The 17507-nt window shown below is 33.8% G+C and overlaps 1 protein-coding gene and 1 long non-coding RNA gene across 2 annotated transcripts in view; one reads left to right on the top strand and one right to left on the bottom strand.

Annotated features, from left to right (window-relative positions):
- Window positions 1-17507, bottom strand: part of LOC108910863 (J domain-containing protein CG6693) — a 66854-nt gene that overhangs the window by 7833 nt on the left and 41514 nt on the right. The window lies entirely within an intron of this gene.
- LOC108910864 lies at window positions 5282-6591 on the top strand. Its single transcript, XR_001964475.2, has 3 exons — window positions 5282-5574; window positions 5655-6088; window positions 6162-6591. It is a non-coding gene; the product is annotated as an uncharacterized LOC108910864 (long non-coding RNA).

The raw sequence follows: 17507 nt of genomic DNA, 5'->3' as shown, positions 1-17507 counted from the left end.
ATAACTTAGGCAAACAGTAAGTATCTTTGACTGACGCGCTATATTTGAATAACTCGATTACAGACTATAAAATTATTCCAGTCGAAAACATATGTAGTAATAATTAATATTAAATAAATTTTTCGTGATCTAATGCAATATAATAGCAATTTGAAACAAACATTGAAAGGATCTCTTTGCAAAACGAACAGTATAGGTGTTCTGTCACAATCTTCAATTTGACAAGGCGACGTCTCATTATGATACACTGAGCTTCTTGATAGTTATCATATAGATTCTCGGTTTGCACATTTTGCTTTTTTCTCATCAATCCATATTATGTTTCATACGCATTTTATATTGCTTTTCCTTTGTATCTTGGATGTTCATCAAGTTTACGGAATATGCGCAAAGCATAGTTGACAGTAATGACAGTTGACCCAACTTTTACCACTACGGCATGACAATGGACTGTTGCCAGATTTCATCCATAATTTTACAAGCTCTTAATAAATAAATAGACACTTTTAATCAAATAAAAAGTTAATTGCCGTGCATTAAACACGAAAAATATATGCAAGTTAATATGTGTTGTATAAATTTCATTCGTATATATTATATTTAGTTCGCTCAAATTAGTTTATGTAAGGTTGGTACTACAACGAAACTATCGTGTATAAGCATAGGCTTTTCTCCCGCACCGCCTGCCCCGTAAGAGATATAACGAACGTCCTTAAAAGGTAACCTGTAACAATCAACGAAAACATAGAAATATTGGGGGTGATAGTCGGGCAGGACGACTATAAAGGGAGCCTATGTTCAGAGTTTAAGAATGCAAATGAATGAAGTATAAATAGACAATGCGTTCTTTGTTGCTTGTATGTCGATTGGATGCCCTGGCCAGGCGTCTGCCCCGACGTACCGGTGATAAAGCGTATTGCGGGCGTGGTATACAGATTGTGTAACAGAAGTATAGATCTATCAAATGACGAATTGCAAAGCACAGCACATCTTTTCATATTCATGCTGACTAAATGATTATCTTGAACTTGACATCAGATCCTCAACAATAAATGTTTGAAACAGTACATTGCCGCTAAGTTCCGTTTCTAGGTCAGGGCCAAGGAATTCCCGAGGACGGGAATATACAGGATGGCCGAAATGTTATGAAGAGCAGGAAAGACAGACCGAGCGACGGTGGCTGGAACGCCCAGGCCAGTGTGCGTGTCCCGAAACGCTGAATAAACTGATTGTTCATAATTTTATAAACATTTATTATTTATATAAACAAGGTAGTTGGATACAGGAATAGAAACGAAAGATAAGTTAGAATTAGAGAGTTGAATAACGAACAATAATAATTGAGAATGTACATTTTACTTTGATTAAAGGAAATTATTGGCAATAATTATTTTTGTTGATAACAAAATTATGTCAAACCTTTGATAAACAACGAGAAACAAGTCTTTATTGTTAAAATTTGATCAAATACAAATTGATATAAAAAACGGGACTGCATATGTAACATGTCCTGAATGCGGTTTTGTTTATAAAACATATACGAGGGTTACAAATCGAATACCGGCATGGGTATTATCCAACTTTAATAAACATTTTAAAAGCAAACACTTTGCAACAAAACAAAGCGAGCATACAAATCCACAAAAGAGAAATTCTAGTATTTTGTCATATGTAGTTTTGCAGTTAAATCAAAGTAGCAATAAAGTTCACAATGAAGACAGCTCATTGAATAGTTCATCTCCAATTCTATCTAGCTCTACCTCTGAAACACTAAATAGTACTGATATAAAGCCTGCGAATGCAATTATATCCTACGAAAATATACTTATTTTCAATGAAGCAGTTAATAAAAATATAGATGTCATTATTTCTAATGTATCCTTTATCACCTCAAAAAACAATTATGTGCAAAATATTCCAGACGAGAACGACTGCAAAGAAAAAGAAATTTAAGTTTTGATGAAACTCAACTGAAAATTACGGATGATTTTGATATTTGCAACGAAATATAAAATTACTTTATTGTTAATGATCCATTATTTTTCAAAACAGGTCAATGCAATCCTACAATTAATATCCAATATGGAAGAAATAGAGGATCCATCTAATGAGATTTCTAGCTTTTTTACAATGTTTAAAGAAATTCTAAAACAAAATCAAAAGCTTATAATCGTTATTCCTAGGACTAAGAAATTATGTTTATATGTTTTCCTTTATATCTGGGCTCTTAGCTTACAAAGCCCTGTGTTCAAATATATCCAACGCTCTGTCATCGATCACTACGCTTTACAGAACTTTTGATAATTTTACAAAAACTTTTGAGAACCAAATCAAATTCGATAAACTCAAAAATTTTCTTATAAAACGCAATTATCCGGTTAAAGTTTTTCTATCCGAAGATCAAACCGCCATTGTTAAGAGTACGGTACAATCTACAAAATAATCAAATCGTTGTCAAATTATGCTTATATATTTATTGCACAACCATTGGTCGACCATGCACCAGCATTCTGTCTAGTTACGTTTGACTCTGATAATCGATTAACAGCAGATGAAGTTCTGAAAAGATGGTACTTTTTAGAACGTGAAACAAAATTTCATAACATTTCAATTAAAGGTTTCTCATCAAATGCAGATACAAGATGCAATGAAGATAAAGGTTAATTTTCCATCATTAAATTCAATACCTTCGCCATATTTTCCATTTTTTTTTTCAGGTAAATTTTGCTGAATACTTTCAGTGTACTTAACATTTTTTTCAATGTTCTTAACAACATTTTTTGTTAATGTTTACTTTTAGCCCGATTTTTGTCCTGACAAACCAATTACAGTGCAAGATACAGTGCATATTAGTACAAAAATAAAAACCAGATTACTTAATTCCAATGTACAAATGCAAATGGGCAACTATGTGGTTTCTAAATCCCATTTAGAAATAATTATTCGGGAATATCCCAAATATGCACATTTTCGATTTTCCAGCTATTTAGATAGTAAGTTAATATTTAATTTATTAAATTGCTCTCTATGTATGTTTATTTTCAGGTTCGGATAAAATGAATTTTAATGCTATTGATAAAATGTCCTCGTTATGAGTAATTGACATCCTTAAAGATATACCGGAAGCAAAAGCCACTGGACAACTTGTAAAATTAACAAGATATACAGGGTGTCAGAGAATAACGTGTACAATGGACGACCACAGATTCGCGGACTCAAAATAGGCAGATTTAGGCTAATTCACCTATATTCGAAATCGCTTCGTTTGGTCGCTAAATGGCCTCAAAGTTCGTGAATTTTTTTTTAATTTGTTAAATAACTTAGATACGTACTAGAAAGGTAGGCAAACTTCGCTGACGTGAAGTTTGACCTTTCTCTCGGGCCTTCCGCGGTGCTCTCCTCGCTGGTTAGTAACATTTAACATTAACGTTTAACATAACATTTTTTTAAACACCCTGTACTTTGGTTTTTACACACCCTGTATATAAAAGTTTGATGAGAATGTTTTTGAAAAAAGAGTAGGCCCCGCTGGAGAAATTAATCAGAAAAGTTTCTTCCAAACTTTCAAAAAAGGCATATGGTTAGTAAATATAAAATGTTTCATCCAAAGACTATGTAGGTAAGGCAGAAATGGTAAAATAATAAGTTAAAATATCTGCTTAATAAATATACAAATTTTCATTAAAAGACTGTAGTAAATAAAGACAAACACAAAACTGCCCTTAATTCTTTAGAACATCTAGTATATGGATTTTTAAAAGAGCGACATTTCTTTAAATGATTTTAAAAAAATTAAAAAAAATGAATAAGGAAAAATCTAATCCACCTGTGTAAGTTTTACCAAACATCCTGTACATAAATTGCAAAAAACACCTGGTTGGTAGTGTATAAGATTTTTCATAAAAATATTGCAGACTTCAGTACAAAATGTGAAATTGGTAAGAACAATAGGGCAAGTTTCGTTCTATTCATAATTTTAATCTGCATCAGGATTGTGGAACACCCAGTATAAAGATTCAAAACGACATCCGGTTAATAAATACCTATACAATTTTTTATTAAAAGATTTTAGTAAATAAAAACAAAGTTAAAAGTGAAAAGGGAAAAAACTGTCCGTTTCGGATGTGGGTCAATTTTGTGGATCACCCAGTACATATATGGATTTTCTAAAAAGCGGCTGTTCAATAAATATACAACTTTTCTTCAAAAGATTTAATGAAAAAATTAACAAAATGGATAAGAGAAAATCTGGTGCACCTGTGTCAGTTTTATGAAACATCCTGTACATAAATTGCAAAAAACATTTGGTTAATAAGGCACCGTGTGTAGAAATATGTATTTGAAAATTTAAGTAGATAGTGGACATGAGAAAAAAATCCTAGTCCGCCTGTCATTTTTATGAAACACTCAGTATATAAATTTGCAAAATGCCTCTGAGTTCTACAATATAAGATTTTTCATAAAAATATTGCCACAATAAATTTCTGAAATATACAGAAGCCTCTCTAGACCGATAATTTTGACTTGGGTCAGTTATGTAGAACATGCAGTATATGCATTTTCAAAAAAAACCTTTGGTTAGTAACTATATAACTTTTCATGAAAAGATTTAAAAAAAATAGAGAAAGTGAAAAGATAAGTAAAATCAAAGTTCACCTGTGTCATTTTTATGAAATATTCGGTATATACCTTTGCAAAAAGCATATGATTACTACGATATAAGATTTTTCATAAAAATATTGCAATTAATAAATTTTTTAAATATATAGAAGCCTTTTGCACCGTTTCTACTTCGATGTAATTTCTGTGGACATCCTGTGTATGAAAATCTATTTGAAAATTGATATTTTTTTCTTCTTAAAATGAATATTCCATAATAAAAGTAAAATGTGGAAATAAGTAAAGGAATATATTTCGGACCCCATTGGTAATTGAATTATTGTAGACCTTAATAATAGAACGTAAATTTTACCGCTAAATAATCACCTCTCAGTCTATTTTTGTATTGACATGTTGGTACTTTTAAAACATGGACTTTTTGAATTGTCTCATCTCTAATAAATTTAATTGTCAGTGGGTTAATTCAATATGTCAACAGTTTACCAATTGGTAAAGGAAGCGCTCCTGAGGGCCATTCGATTTGGCAAAAAATAGTAACTATTAGTAGCTAATAGCCAAGAATCGTATATAACAGGATAGCTTAATGCCATAGAACAACGCTAGCCTGTCGGACATATCTGCGGACGGAATACTGAACGGTTGTGACTGTCCATCCAATTATCTTGTATCCATCAGTGGTCAGTGCAGATTTGCTGAGCCCTTTTCTTTTACTCATGATTTCGGAATCATAACGTGTTAGGATCCGATGGAAACCAATCAGATTGCTAGATTTCGGATTGTAACGCGTTATGATTCCGAAATCATGAGAAGAAAACAGCTCTGGTTCCATACGTTTTGTGCTTGTAACTTTCAGTCGAAGATAACCCAAAAACAAAGAAAAAAAAGAAGGGTTATAAACCCATGTTTGTATTAAAAGAGTAAAACAAAACATATTATTAACGTCAAAAGGAAAAGGTAATCAACAGTATGGTATTTTGTGAATATCTCACAGAATAAAAGGTGCAATACTTATTGAACTAATAAATTATTTTTAGGAATTAATTACCTACCTAATATGAATTAGTGGAAATTTAAATGAAATGAAGAATGAAGCGTTTCATATGAATAAAAATAATTTGTGATAATTAAAAAACAGCTTCAGTAAGTTCTTACTACGTAGCTATTATTTTAAGAAAGATATGAGTTGGAAAAGTACAGTGCTGTTTAACTAAATGGATATACCTCTACCCCTTTGTATTATTTGTATAACTTATGCGATGAATAGACTTTAGTGTGAAGACTATATATAAAAAACATCTATAATCTATCCAGTGATAATATTTCTCAAAATTGGCTGGCTTGGGTTTCTGCTTGAGTGTTTATAACTGAAGCAAATAAATTGGAAGACATATGATATACAGGGCGATCTATCGAACACCATGTAAAAGCATCATCACAAACCAAAGAAATTAGTATGGATACGTAGAAGGTGGTAGGCAGAAGGTGGTTCAGTTATAAAGTACCATGTGTACAAACTTTTCATAACAGCCTTTATGTTTCAGGTTCACTAAATTGCAGTAACATGAATAAACCCTGCAAATCTAGTGTACATTTTGTAGTCACTATCTATAATTATTTATATTAATAATATGATAACGTTTCCTAAATAATATGGGCGAGACTGGATAACCTATAAAGGTGGTGCGGAAATAATTGGAATATGTGTAGCTTATAGCTCTCAAACACAGGAAAATTATATTTTTCCATAACTCCTTACAGCCCCTCGAAGTTTCCCAAGGATTATGAAACAGTGACTGTAATTTGAAAATGAAAAAGCTATTATAGTCAAATTTTACACAAATCTGTAACTAATACATGTACAACCTCAACAATTTTTTAAAAATGTATGTTCTTAGAAGGGGGTTGAAATGAGTTATATTTTGCCAACTTTTTTATTTGATAGTAATTAAATATTCAAAAGTACTTGTCAGATAACCTTGTTTAATTAAGAAACTCTCACATTTTTACCTGAAAATGAGTCGTTTATTAAGGAGAAAAATAAATTTATTAAGTACGATTTGAAATACAATATGTTTCTAAAAAGTTCTAGAAATTCAGTCATAGATTTAAAATTTTTTGAGATCATAGCATATAATAAATTTGAAATTTTCTCAGTAGTGTTGTAATTTTGTGGCTCTTTATGAATCCTATATGTTCAAGTACGATTTTAAATACAATATGTTCCTAAAAAGTTCTAGAAATTCAGTATCATAGATTTAGAACCTTTTGAAATCATAGCATATAAGTAGGGAAAATTTGTACCACTGAAAGTTATTAAAGATTACTTCGAGTTATCGATATTGCACATACAAAAAAATCTTGTTTTTTTTTGTGAAACAAACAATATCGGTTCTTTTCACTGTATGTATTGATAGAGAGACATATTCAGTACATATTTCTTTATTTGGCTATAATACATTCAGAAAAAATGTTTTTTTTATCGAACCAAAAAATATATTTGAGATGAAAGCACCATGTACCTACATTATTTATATTGTTGAATAGTAAATGAAAATGTTTGTCATTTTAACTACAAAATAATTTTTAAATTAGTGTGAGTTGAGGAAATGATATCTTGAAATATTAAATAAAATTGGCATTAATAAATATTTCTGTTAATACATTTATTAATTCAATAATGTTTTGTAAACTCTACTCAATGACACAAACATTTTTCGTAGAACCACAGTACCATATTTTTAATATGAGAATAAAATCATTTAGTCAAACATATTATTAAATACGTTTTTCTTATTTCTGTAAATAAGGGGAAAAAAATTGGAGAATGTGTGAAATAGCCCCGATTACTTATGTCTGCAGGTATTAAAAAAATGGAAATGTAGAAAAAATATTGAAGACTAGATTATATAAGGTTGCGACAAAAAAATGGCCTTTTCTTATCGAACCTAAATATATGTTTGAGATGAAAGCACCGTCTGTACATTATTTAGTGTTTGAATTGTAAATGAAAATGTTTGTGAGACGTTGTTTGAACTATAAATTTTTTTTTTAATTGGTGAGTTGAAGAAATGTTATCTTGAAATATTAAATAAAATTGGCAACAATAAATATTTGTGTTAATATCCATTTACTAATTTAAAAATAACATTCGTCATAGAAGAGTATTAAACAAATAATATCAATTTATGAAATATAATCTTTATTGGAAAATTACAGCACCGAGACAGGTTTACTTACATGTTCAGTTACTAAAGAAAATGCAAACAAAATCTTTGAAAACTTTATCTTAATTTAACACACTTTCATTTTCCCATAAGATTCTCACGTTGTACTCCCCACTTTTTACTTTATCACTAAATACAGGGAGTCCAAGTACTTGGCAAAAACAGCAACATTTAGGGAAGCACTGCCTGGGTTCTTGTTCTTGTATACCGACTGGAATGGGGTTGAAATTTAACATCTTCAGCTAAACTGCCATCGTTACGTATACAGTAGTCATTAGTGAAAAATTGTTGTTAGGTTACAATGTATTTAATGTAACATATACAGGTGAAAAATCATATTTATGTTATAAGTCTTTTACTGTTGGCCCAGAATTTTATAACTTCTTTTACAATGTAACTGGGAAGCTTACTTATTCTTTAATAACTCTGGGTCTAGGGAATGTAGTCTTGAAGTTTTAAATGCCAGTGCCAGTGTTAAATAAAATACTAAAACTCATGTGTATTCGGCCGTGTTATGTAAAATATTAGAACATAGTAACAGCCGGGGCCACGTAATTATATCTTCGAAGAAGGGCCTCTGGAAAGCACACTTCATACCATATATTTCTTTTAAGAACAGTCAAACTTTTGTTAAGTATATTGATTTGTGTATAGACACGTATATATATTTGTTTATGTGACTGTGAAACACTTCCAGAATATTTAAGATAATAGTATAGTTTACTGTTTTTTTTGTAGTTCCAATTTCCTCCTGTGTCTAGATTATATTGTACTACTAAAAAGTTACTGTGGTAGAGACGATAGAAAATCTTCGACAGTGGTCTTTCACAATTTTATAAGTTGCACTCGCGAAGTTCACTCGGTTTTTAATCACTGTAATAACTGGTGGCTTCTGGGGTTGATGTTGATGGGTTCTGTATATTCACATAGCAGGTATATGTTCGCTGGAGTAGTAGCCAAACTTGGAGATGGTAGGTACTGTCTGGATGTCAAGGTTCGATTTACAGATCGCAAAATTAACAGGATCGATTATGCACGATCGGAACAGTAGAGTCTTCAAGGTTGGTTTGGTTGGTTGGCGCTGTCATCGGGTGTCAGGAACTCGCAAAATTTTTTATTTAAGGGTTTAATACCATCGCTTATGACCCTCTGGGGCTACTGTGAGGGCCGAATATAATTTTTCGCGGAAAGGGAAAGGTATCGTGACGTCACTCGTGAAGAATTCGGCCGCGAAAACTCCGCGAACGTCTCGTTAGAGCCGCGGAAAGTTCGTTCTCTTTTCACCTGACTAAAGAGACGCCCATGGCCGAATGCACAAATTTTATATCGCTAATGCCGGTCTTAAATTTAGTTACATTTGACCTAAAAAAAGTTGACGGAGATATGAAAGAGTGAGATCGTCGCGACGCGCCGTCGAAGAGGCGTCTCGGGGGGCCAAATGGGGCTTGGTGGGTCCTCGGGCGCGGTCCGTACGTCCAGAGAAAGGCCAGGGCTTCGTGCTCGCGCAGGAAGCGGAGGGCCCCAGAGCGAGGAAAAAAAATTATGCCGTCGCGAAAACGGCGTTTTCGGCGAGATAAACCGGGCAATAGCAAAAAGACGGGTATTTCGAGGGATTTGACGATGCAGAGCCTTTTTGAAGAGCAAATTTCGGCGCTGCGGAGTGGAAAATTCGCCGCGAAATTACGCCTAAAGGAGGTGTGTGGTGCAACTTTGTACTGGTAATTAAAAGACATGTACCTCGAAATGGCGTGAATGTAAAAGTAAAATAAGATATTTCGCGCACGGAAGTCTTTAAACTTTAGCGCCAGTTCTTTTTGACGTATCACAATTAAACTTGCACGGTTTTGTAAAGGGTTTACCGTTTGCCTTGAAATTGAAACATGCAATTTTAGGGGTACTTACATCAATGCGGGGACAGCTAGCATGTCAAACTTATGTAGAGCGGTAGTTATGAAAAAATGTAAATAATATCGTGACAATAACGTAATACCTATACATATCGGGGCGTAGCTACGCATTAACGTTTAAGAAAGGCCTGGGAAGGTAAAATAACGACGTTCCGCTACCCTACAAACGGCTTTGACGTTTGGCGTGAAATTATTTTGACATAATTAATCTGACGTTCCAATTTTCTCCCGGTGGGCGTGTCTTAAAGCTTCAATCTTACGGCTTCCGAAATGGTCGTCTGCCGTCGAGCAGACCCCAAAAAGAAGGCAAAATTAAATATGAAAATGCGAAAAAAACGTTACAAAAATGCCCCCGAACGACTAAGGAGGAACGACTGAGTATTTGTGCCAAGTCGCACGCCGTTTCGAGGCTGGCGAAGAAGAAATTTTATGCGGCAAAATTCACCATTTTTCGGCCTTCCTAGACAGTACATTTTAACGTATTTACGGCCGCATTTCGAATCTCGCGTTTGATTTCGCGGAAATTTGTACATAAAAAGTTGGAAGAAGACGTCGAGACGCCGTTTTGTAAATACGACGGCGCGATGTAGCTAGGAAGGCGAAGCCCTCCGGGCTTCGCCGGGGATCGCTGCGCGATCCGGGGGCGAAGCCTTTGCAATCCAAAGTCGTTTTTCGGGGCGATCGTGCGACGCAGACGGAGCTATCAGATTTTAATATATATTGATTTTGATTATTTTTGGGGTGTGAATTTTTGCTTTTGATATTTTGATGTTATATAGTTTTTTTAAACTTTAAAACAACTCCTACAAAATTGATGTGTGGTGATAAAATCCGTTCATAACTTTTCCTGTTTCGGGCAATAATGACAATTATTTTTAATGTGATGGAGGTGATACCACTTGGAAGTTTTTCGGACTCTTCTAGAATTTTAATTAAATGAGCGGTTTGAGAACAAAAAATATTTTTTAAACGTCTACATTATCTTGCTACCCATATTGCAATACTTAACAAAGTGCTAGTAGGGACTGATTTTGTACGTTGACTAATTTCACTCTGATCTTTAAGTCATTGTACCTGTCAATTCTTAATGAGTATTTATTACAATAAGATATATCACATTTTTCGATATGGATACACACACATACGACGAATTATAGTTATTTACAACATGCCTAATTTTATTGAGATAATTAGTAAAAATAATCAAATACAATAAAAAATGCTGGAGATGAAAGTAATAAAGTTGATGTTATTAAATTTAGTACATTTATTATAAAAACTGACCACCGTTGTTTCTACAACAAAGGTTAATTCAGCGAAGGAAGTTAAAGGACACCCTTTGCAGTTCTTGACGGCAATTTTTTAAAATATTTATGGCAATTTGGATATGCTTCCACAACTCTTCTTCAGTGTTAGATGTGGAAACATACACTGTTGTTTTCTTAGTGCCCCAAAAATAATAGTCGCAAGGTGTTAAGTCTGGTGAATGTACAGGACAGTTAACAGGATCCATCCCTTCTACTGATCCATCGACGAGGGAATTTTTTGTTCACATACTGCCGGACATTTACAATGAAATGTGGTGGAGCTCTATCATGCATAAACCACTTGTTAGCTTTGAATAATAACGGCACACCGTCTAATAACTCGGATAGTGTTTGAGGCCATCTAGCGTCCACACTAAGCGATTTCGGATATAGGTAAATTAGCTTAGATCTGCCCATTTTCAGTCCACGAATCATTGGTCTTCCGTTATTCACACGTTATTCCGGGCCACCCTGTATTTTAAATTCTTTTCTAGATAAATCCCTTGACGTAGATCGTCGAATATATTTACTGTGGTATTCTAATTTTTTTTCGTCTTTGGAGAATATGGATAAAATATCCTTCTTATTGCCTTTTTAAAAATTAGATAAGTCGGAATACCTACATCTGTGTTGAATTAATGCTCATGCAATTCTTCTTTTAAGTGAGAAATACAGGAAACAACCAGAGTTATTTCTTCCTTGGTTGTTTAGCAGTCAACCTTGTGAAAAGTTATTTAGTCAAACTCGATCTATGACATCTAGATAAATATATTTCGTCTTCGATTTAAATTTATATAGGTATATTGGTTATTTTGTAGATGATAAATTCGTTTTTCCAAGAGAAGACAATAAAAGATTAGAAAGGTATACCTTTTCTAAACCCAATATTCCTTCTATAGAGAAAATTAGCGACATTCCTGAACGTGCTGAGGATGATGGTGTGGGACACCCTATATATCTGAAGAATACGTTTCATTAAAATGTATTTTTATAAAAATGAAAACACCTTTTTTAGTTAACAAGTATCTTAAATTAACTATTTATTAAGTTACATTAGAGTACATACTATTAAATTAGAATTTCGTACTTGAGCCCTTGGAATAATGAGCAGAGGTTTCGAAAACAAGTTTATTACGTGCTAGATACACTGTCGCACGCGAAGCACAGAGTTGGTTTTATACCTGCGGTGTGCTTCTGTTGCGTTTTCCTTTTGATAAAATAATACAAAAGCTACGTTACTTATAAAAACATAATAAAACATAATGGAAAACAAAAAATAGAAAAAGCATGACATTAAATCAATCATATAATTTCTCCCCTCTTAGACGGAGGGCTCACAGGAGTTGGTTCCTGGAAATTCTGAAGTGGAGTATTTGGCTTCGTTGTCCTTTTTGGGCATACCAGCCACGAGTTTATACTATTCCGAAAGATGAAGAGGAGAGAAGAATTACAGTTTCAATAAGGGACCAGGTAAGCCAGGTTGTCCAGGGGATTGATGTCGGTTCAATTGTTGCAGGGTCAACTGGGCATCTTTTATTCTTTTTACTTCGGACTTTAAGAACTCTAGCTTATTTATGGTGTTGTCTAACGTAAGATTCGATATCTTGAATTTTTTAGTTTCTGGTAAAAGGATTGTCGAGACTTGTAGATCTGTGGTGGGTAAGAGATATTCTTCTTCGTCAATACGCAGGATGCACCCTTCTTGATAACATAATAAAGTGCCTTCTGAGATAAAGTGATGGATGACATTGGAACATTTTTCCTCTATATGCACTGTTTTGCTTGGTAGGATAAGCAGCTGCCCGGATGGTAACATAGTGATGACATCTTTAGGGTGCTTCAAATAGTAGAAAGTACAATTTAACGCACGCGTCATGGTCAATAATCATTTTTGGGATACATGATGGTGGTTTTTCATATATCATTTCTTGAAGTTGGTAGTATCTGCCAACTTTTGGGAGTTTTTCTTCCAACCATGAGTAAACACTAGCAGAGGTACCAAGTACTAAGTAACTTTCAGGAGGAACAATGGACAGGTTTGAGGATGACAGAAATATTTCAAATAGGGTATATTTACTGACATGGTAAATCGGAACCAGAATCTCCATATATATTACTGAACTTGATACGTAATTTTTCATGTGGAATAGAGTAAAAACTGAATTTTGATCCAGAGAGGTTAATTCCTCAGGATTATATAATGTATACAGGATTTTGAAAATTTCAGCGATAGTTGTTGGTGAAATTATATCGGAATGTACGATGTTCATCTGACTAAATAATAAGCCATTCTCAATTTAATCGAAGATTTCTAATGTAACCAAGCAATCGTTAATTAGAGTTTGAATTTCAAAGAAATCATTTGAGGTTTTCCAAAACTTGTTAATCTCTTTCATTGCATTTTGTATCTCACTGGTAAATGATTCCAGAACGGGAAATTTCGTATTCAACTGATCATTTATATTTTGTTGATTGCGAAATATAATTTCCAGTTTTTGTTCTAAAAGGTCTTTATCATCGGCGCTCATTAGACCGAATAACTCCGAATAGAAATTAAAAATATGTTTTTCGCGTTTTGTAGTGGTAAGGGAAATAATTTTTATCTAATATGTTCCGCAAGATAATGTAATTGGATATGCTAGAATTGTTTTTCTTTGGGTATACTTTCTGAAGATAAAAGGAGTCTGTTTATATGTTCTCCTATTTCCGTCAAGTTAAGGACGTGAACAAAAGAATGATAAAAGAATATAGTTTTAAGGGGACCTAGATTTATAGGAAGGATAGGGTTCTTCAACATTTCTATCTCTATTGTCGTAGTTGTATTCCTCGTCAGTATTGTCCTCACCGTTATCATGGCCAAAGGCAGAGGAAGCAGCTTCATTGTTCTGAAACAAAGGAAAACCCTTAGTTTGTCGTTTCTTGTTAACCTTATTTTTATGGTGTTTTCCTTTTTTTTTGTCTTTTCAGTTATATTCTTGCGGAACTTTGACCTTTTCAAAAGGATTCTGGATTTTACGAGACTAGGGGTTTTTTGTTTTTAAATAAATATCATCATTGGGATGTAAGAGTTCAGGTTTGTCGCGGTTTTGATTTATCTTTTTGCTACGCATCTGTTTACCTTAGTTCAGTCTGTTTCTTATTTGCTCATTGAGTTTTTCAGATAATTTTCGGGAATTCTCTATGTAGTCTTGGGTAGTTTCAACTTCGTTAAGGATAGGTGAAGTATCGCTATAGATAGAGGGGAACAGAATTGAACAAGGGGGTTTGCTGTGTGGCAGAGTGGCTAGAGTTATTGTAAGAAGTTATTGCTATCTTCATTAAATATTCTACGGGTTTATGTGGGTCTTCCATTTTTAAAATACATGTAGATTCTAACAGTGTAGAGTGGAATCTCTCTACAGGACTATTACTTTGAGAATTTTTGTAAGTCGTTTAGTAGTTTCACTGATTCCTCTATGTGTGGTTTTTGTTTCATGAAAGAATTTAATTTGATCCATTTGTTCATCTCTTGGAATTAAGTCTTTTAACAGCGTGTTAGAGATAACTATCTTAGTTTCGGGAGTAAAGCTTTTAGCCAATACTCTGAGAAACTTTTCTTTAATTTTATCCAAGTGTAGGTAGAGGCAGATCGTCTCTCGTGTACGTTTAGATATCTTTTTAGTGTATCAGTAAGTTCGTCTCAGATATAGAGGTGTAGCAGACAAGGGTAGTCCTTATTTTATCAGGAAATGGTTTTGATGTATAAATAGATGTCATCTGTACCCGTTGATACTTTTTTCTGTAATTTGTGGGGAAGAGATAGGGTTTTCTTGAGCGGTACGTTGTGTATACGCGTCAAAGTCGTCTAAGCAGTCTAGGAGTTCTCTTTGTTGTTCAGGGATTTCAGTATCTTCCGGTATATGTAAAATACTACTTAAGTCTTCATTAAGGGAATCGATAAGCTGGTTAATATTTTCGTCATGTTATTAAGGATAGAATCTAGTTCGTCAAGTTCTAATTCGTTAGCGTTTATTTCGTCTATTTTTACTAGCAATAATGCATCTGCGACCTTGTTTTCCGTCCCCTTTTTGTAATATACCGCGTAATCGTATTCTTCCAATTTAATACGCCACCTCATTAATTTAGAAGAAGGATCTTTTAGATCGAAGAGCCAATGCAGTGGGCGGTGATCTGTACATATTTTAAATTTCCGGACAAACAAGTAGGGTCTAAATGTCTGCGTGGTCCATACTATGACAAGTAATTCTTTTTCGATAGTGGAATATCGTATTTCCGATGTATTTATCATACGAGACGCGTAGGAGATGGGTCTATCGTTTTGTGATAGAACGGCGCCGAGTGCGAAATTAGAAGCATTCGTGGTAACCTCGAAATTTGGGGAAGGCTAAAATAGGGCTGTTAGTAATAAAAATTTTACATTTTTCAATCGTTTCCAAAAATTCTCGATTTTGAATAATCTTTTTGCCCTTTATCCAGCATGTGGTCAGTGGTTTCGTAATTTTCGCGAAGTTATCTATGACGCGTCGATAATAACCAACAAGGCCTAGGAACGATTTAATTTCGCAAGCTAGGTATTGGGAATTTCTGTATGGCCCGTATCTTATCAGGGTTTGGTCTTAGTCCGTTAGGCGTTATAACATGTCCAAGAAATTTCGTTTCTTTTCGTAAAAACTCTGATTTATTCCACTCAACTTTTATATTTTGGATATGTTCTCTTAAGGGGCTCGAAAAAACGATTATATCGTCCATGTAGATTAATCAGACACGATTTTGAAGATCTTTCAAAACGTTATCCATTACACGCTGGAACGTGGCAGGAGCGTTTTCGAGACCAAACGGCATCCAAAGATAATCGAAATGGCCGTTTTCAGTCGAGAAAGCGGTTTTTGTTATACTGCCAGGTTCCATTTCAATCTGGTGAAACCCAGATGTGAGGTCAATAGTCGAGAAGTAATTATATCTTTCAAGCTTATCTAGTATATCTGAAATATTTGGAATCGGATATCTATCGTCTATAGTAAGGTTGTTCATATTTCTGTAGTCAACACACATGCGATATTTACGATTTCCTAATGCGTCTGGTTTCTTTTCTACGACGACAACGGAACTTGACCAAGGACTTTGGGATGGTCTAATAATTTTATTGTCTAGGAGATTTTTTATTTGATTTTGTACCTCTTGTCGTTGGGTATAAGATAGTCGGTATTGTGTAGTATAGATCGCGTCTTGCATTTTAGTTTTAATTTCATGTTTTACTTCATTTGTAAAAGATAAAGGCTGCTCTTCTGAGTAAAAAATATGTTTCAATTTTGAAATTACCTGGAATATTTCTCTCTTTTCCTCATCGTTCATATGTTCAGTCCGTATAAGTTGTTTTACGTCTGTTTTCAAGGATTTGTTTTCAGAGGGGTGAATGACGGGTTTGACAGGATAGTATTCGTCTAGAGATCTTACTCGGATAGGATAATCGAAATATTCAGTAGATGGTTCGTCTGTATAATTATGAATTTCTACATAAGCCAATCCATTTTCCGCGTATGATATTGTTTCGGGTATGATCGTATAATCTCTCTCGATTCTGGGGACTAAAATTTCGCCATTCTCTATCGAGTCTGGAATTTGCGTTCTAAAAATTTCAGAGGCATTGACGGTAATTCTTTTAGAAGTTTCTAGAGGGTTTCGAACATATAGAGGAATTGAAATATATTCATTAACGACCATTGCATTTTTATAGTCAAAAAGTAATCCAAATTGGGTTATTACATCTAAGCCTATTAGTCCGTCATAAAAATCGTGAAAGTCGTATAGTAAAATGTCAATATTCTCGTTACTTTGAAATTCATCAAAGGCAGAGATATTGCACAGAATTTTGTTTTCTTTTGGCCCATGCAAGTTTTTATAACATTTGATGATTGATATATACATTGAGGATATTTTTCAACTATATCTGGGCGAATCATGGCTTTAGAGGAGCCGGAGTCAATAAGCAATTTTAAAGGCGGGTTTTTAATTTCGATATAAGAAAATGGTGAAGGTAGCATAGACTTATTTTCAAAGGTCATTTTTCTGGGCTCTCGTTTGAGGCTCTTTTCTGAAACTTCTGTTGGATAATTTGGATATTGATATTCTTCGAAATCATGGCTTTCGGCTTATGATTCACATTCATGACAATAATGTTGACATTGTAGTCCAGACGATATCCGTTACAAAAAGTCCATATTTGGGTGAATCGTATATCCATGGATATTTTTGGCTTTTTGCCTTTCAAATATTACTTCAAATGAAATTTTTTCTACGCGCATTAAAAAAACGTGAGCTTAACTTTTGGCGGCACAATATGTTTAAAAAAATTGAAAAATGTCATATTTTTCTTATTATTTATGTAAGAGTTGATTTTAGGCGAAAATGGAAGAGGAAAAACATTTTTTACAAAATGTGACTAGTTACAA

The sequence above is a fragment of the Anoplophora glabripennis genome, unplaced genomic scaffold (assembly GCF_000390285.2).
Source record: "Anoplophora glabripennis isolate ALB-LARVAE unplaced genomic scaffold, Agla_2.0 scaffold656, whole genome shotgun sequence".
Lineage (NCBI taxonomy): Eukaryota > Metazoa > Arthropoda > Insecta > Coleoptera > Cerambycidae > Anoplophora > Anoplophora glabripennis.
Note: the sequence above shows the minus strand (reverse complement) of the source record. Positions and strands in the feature narration are given on the sequence as shown.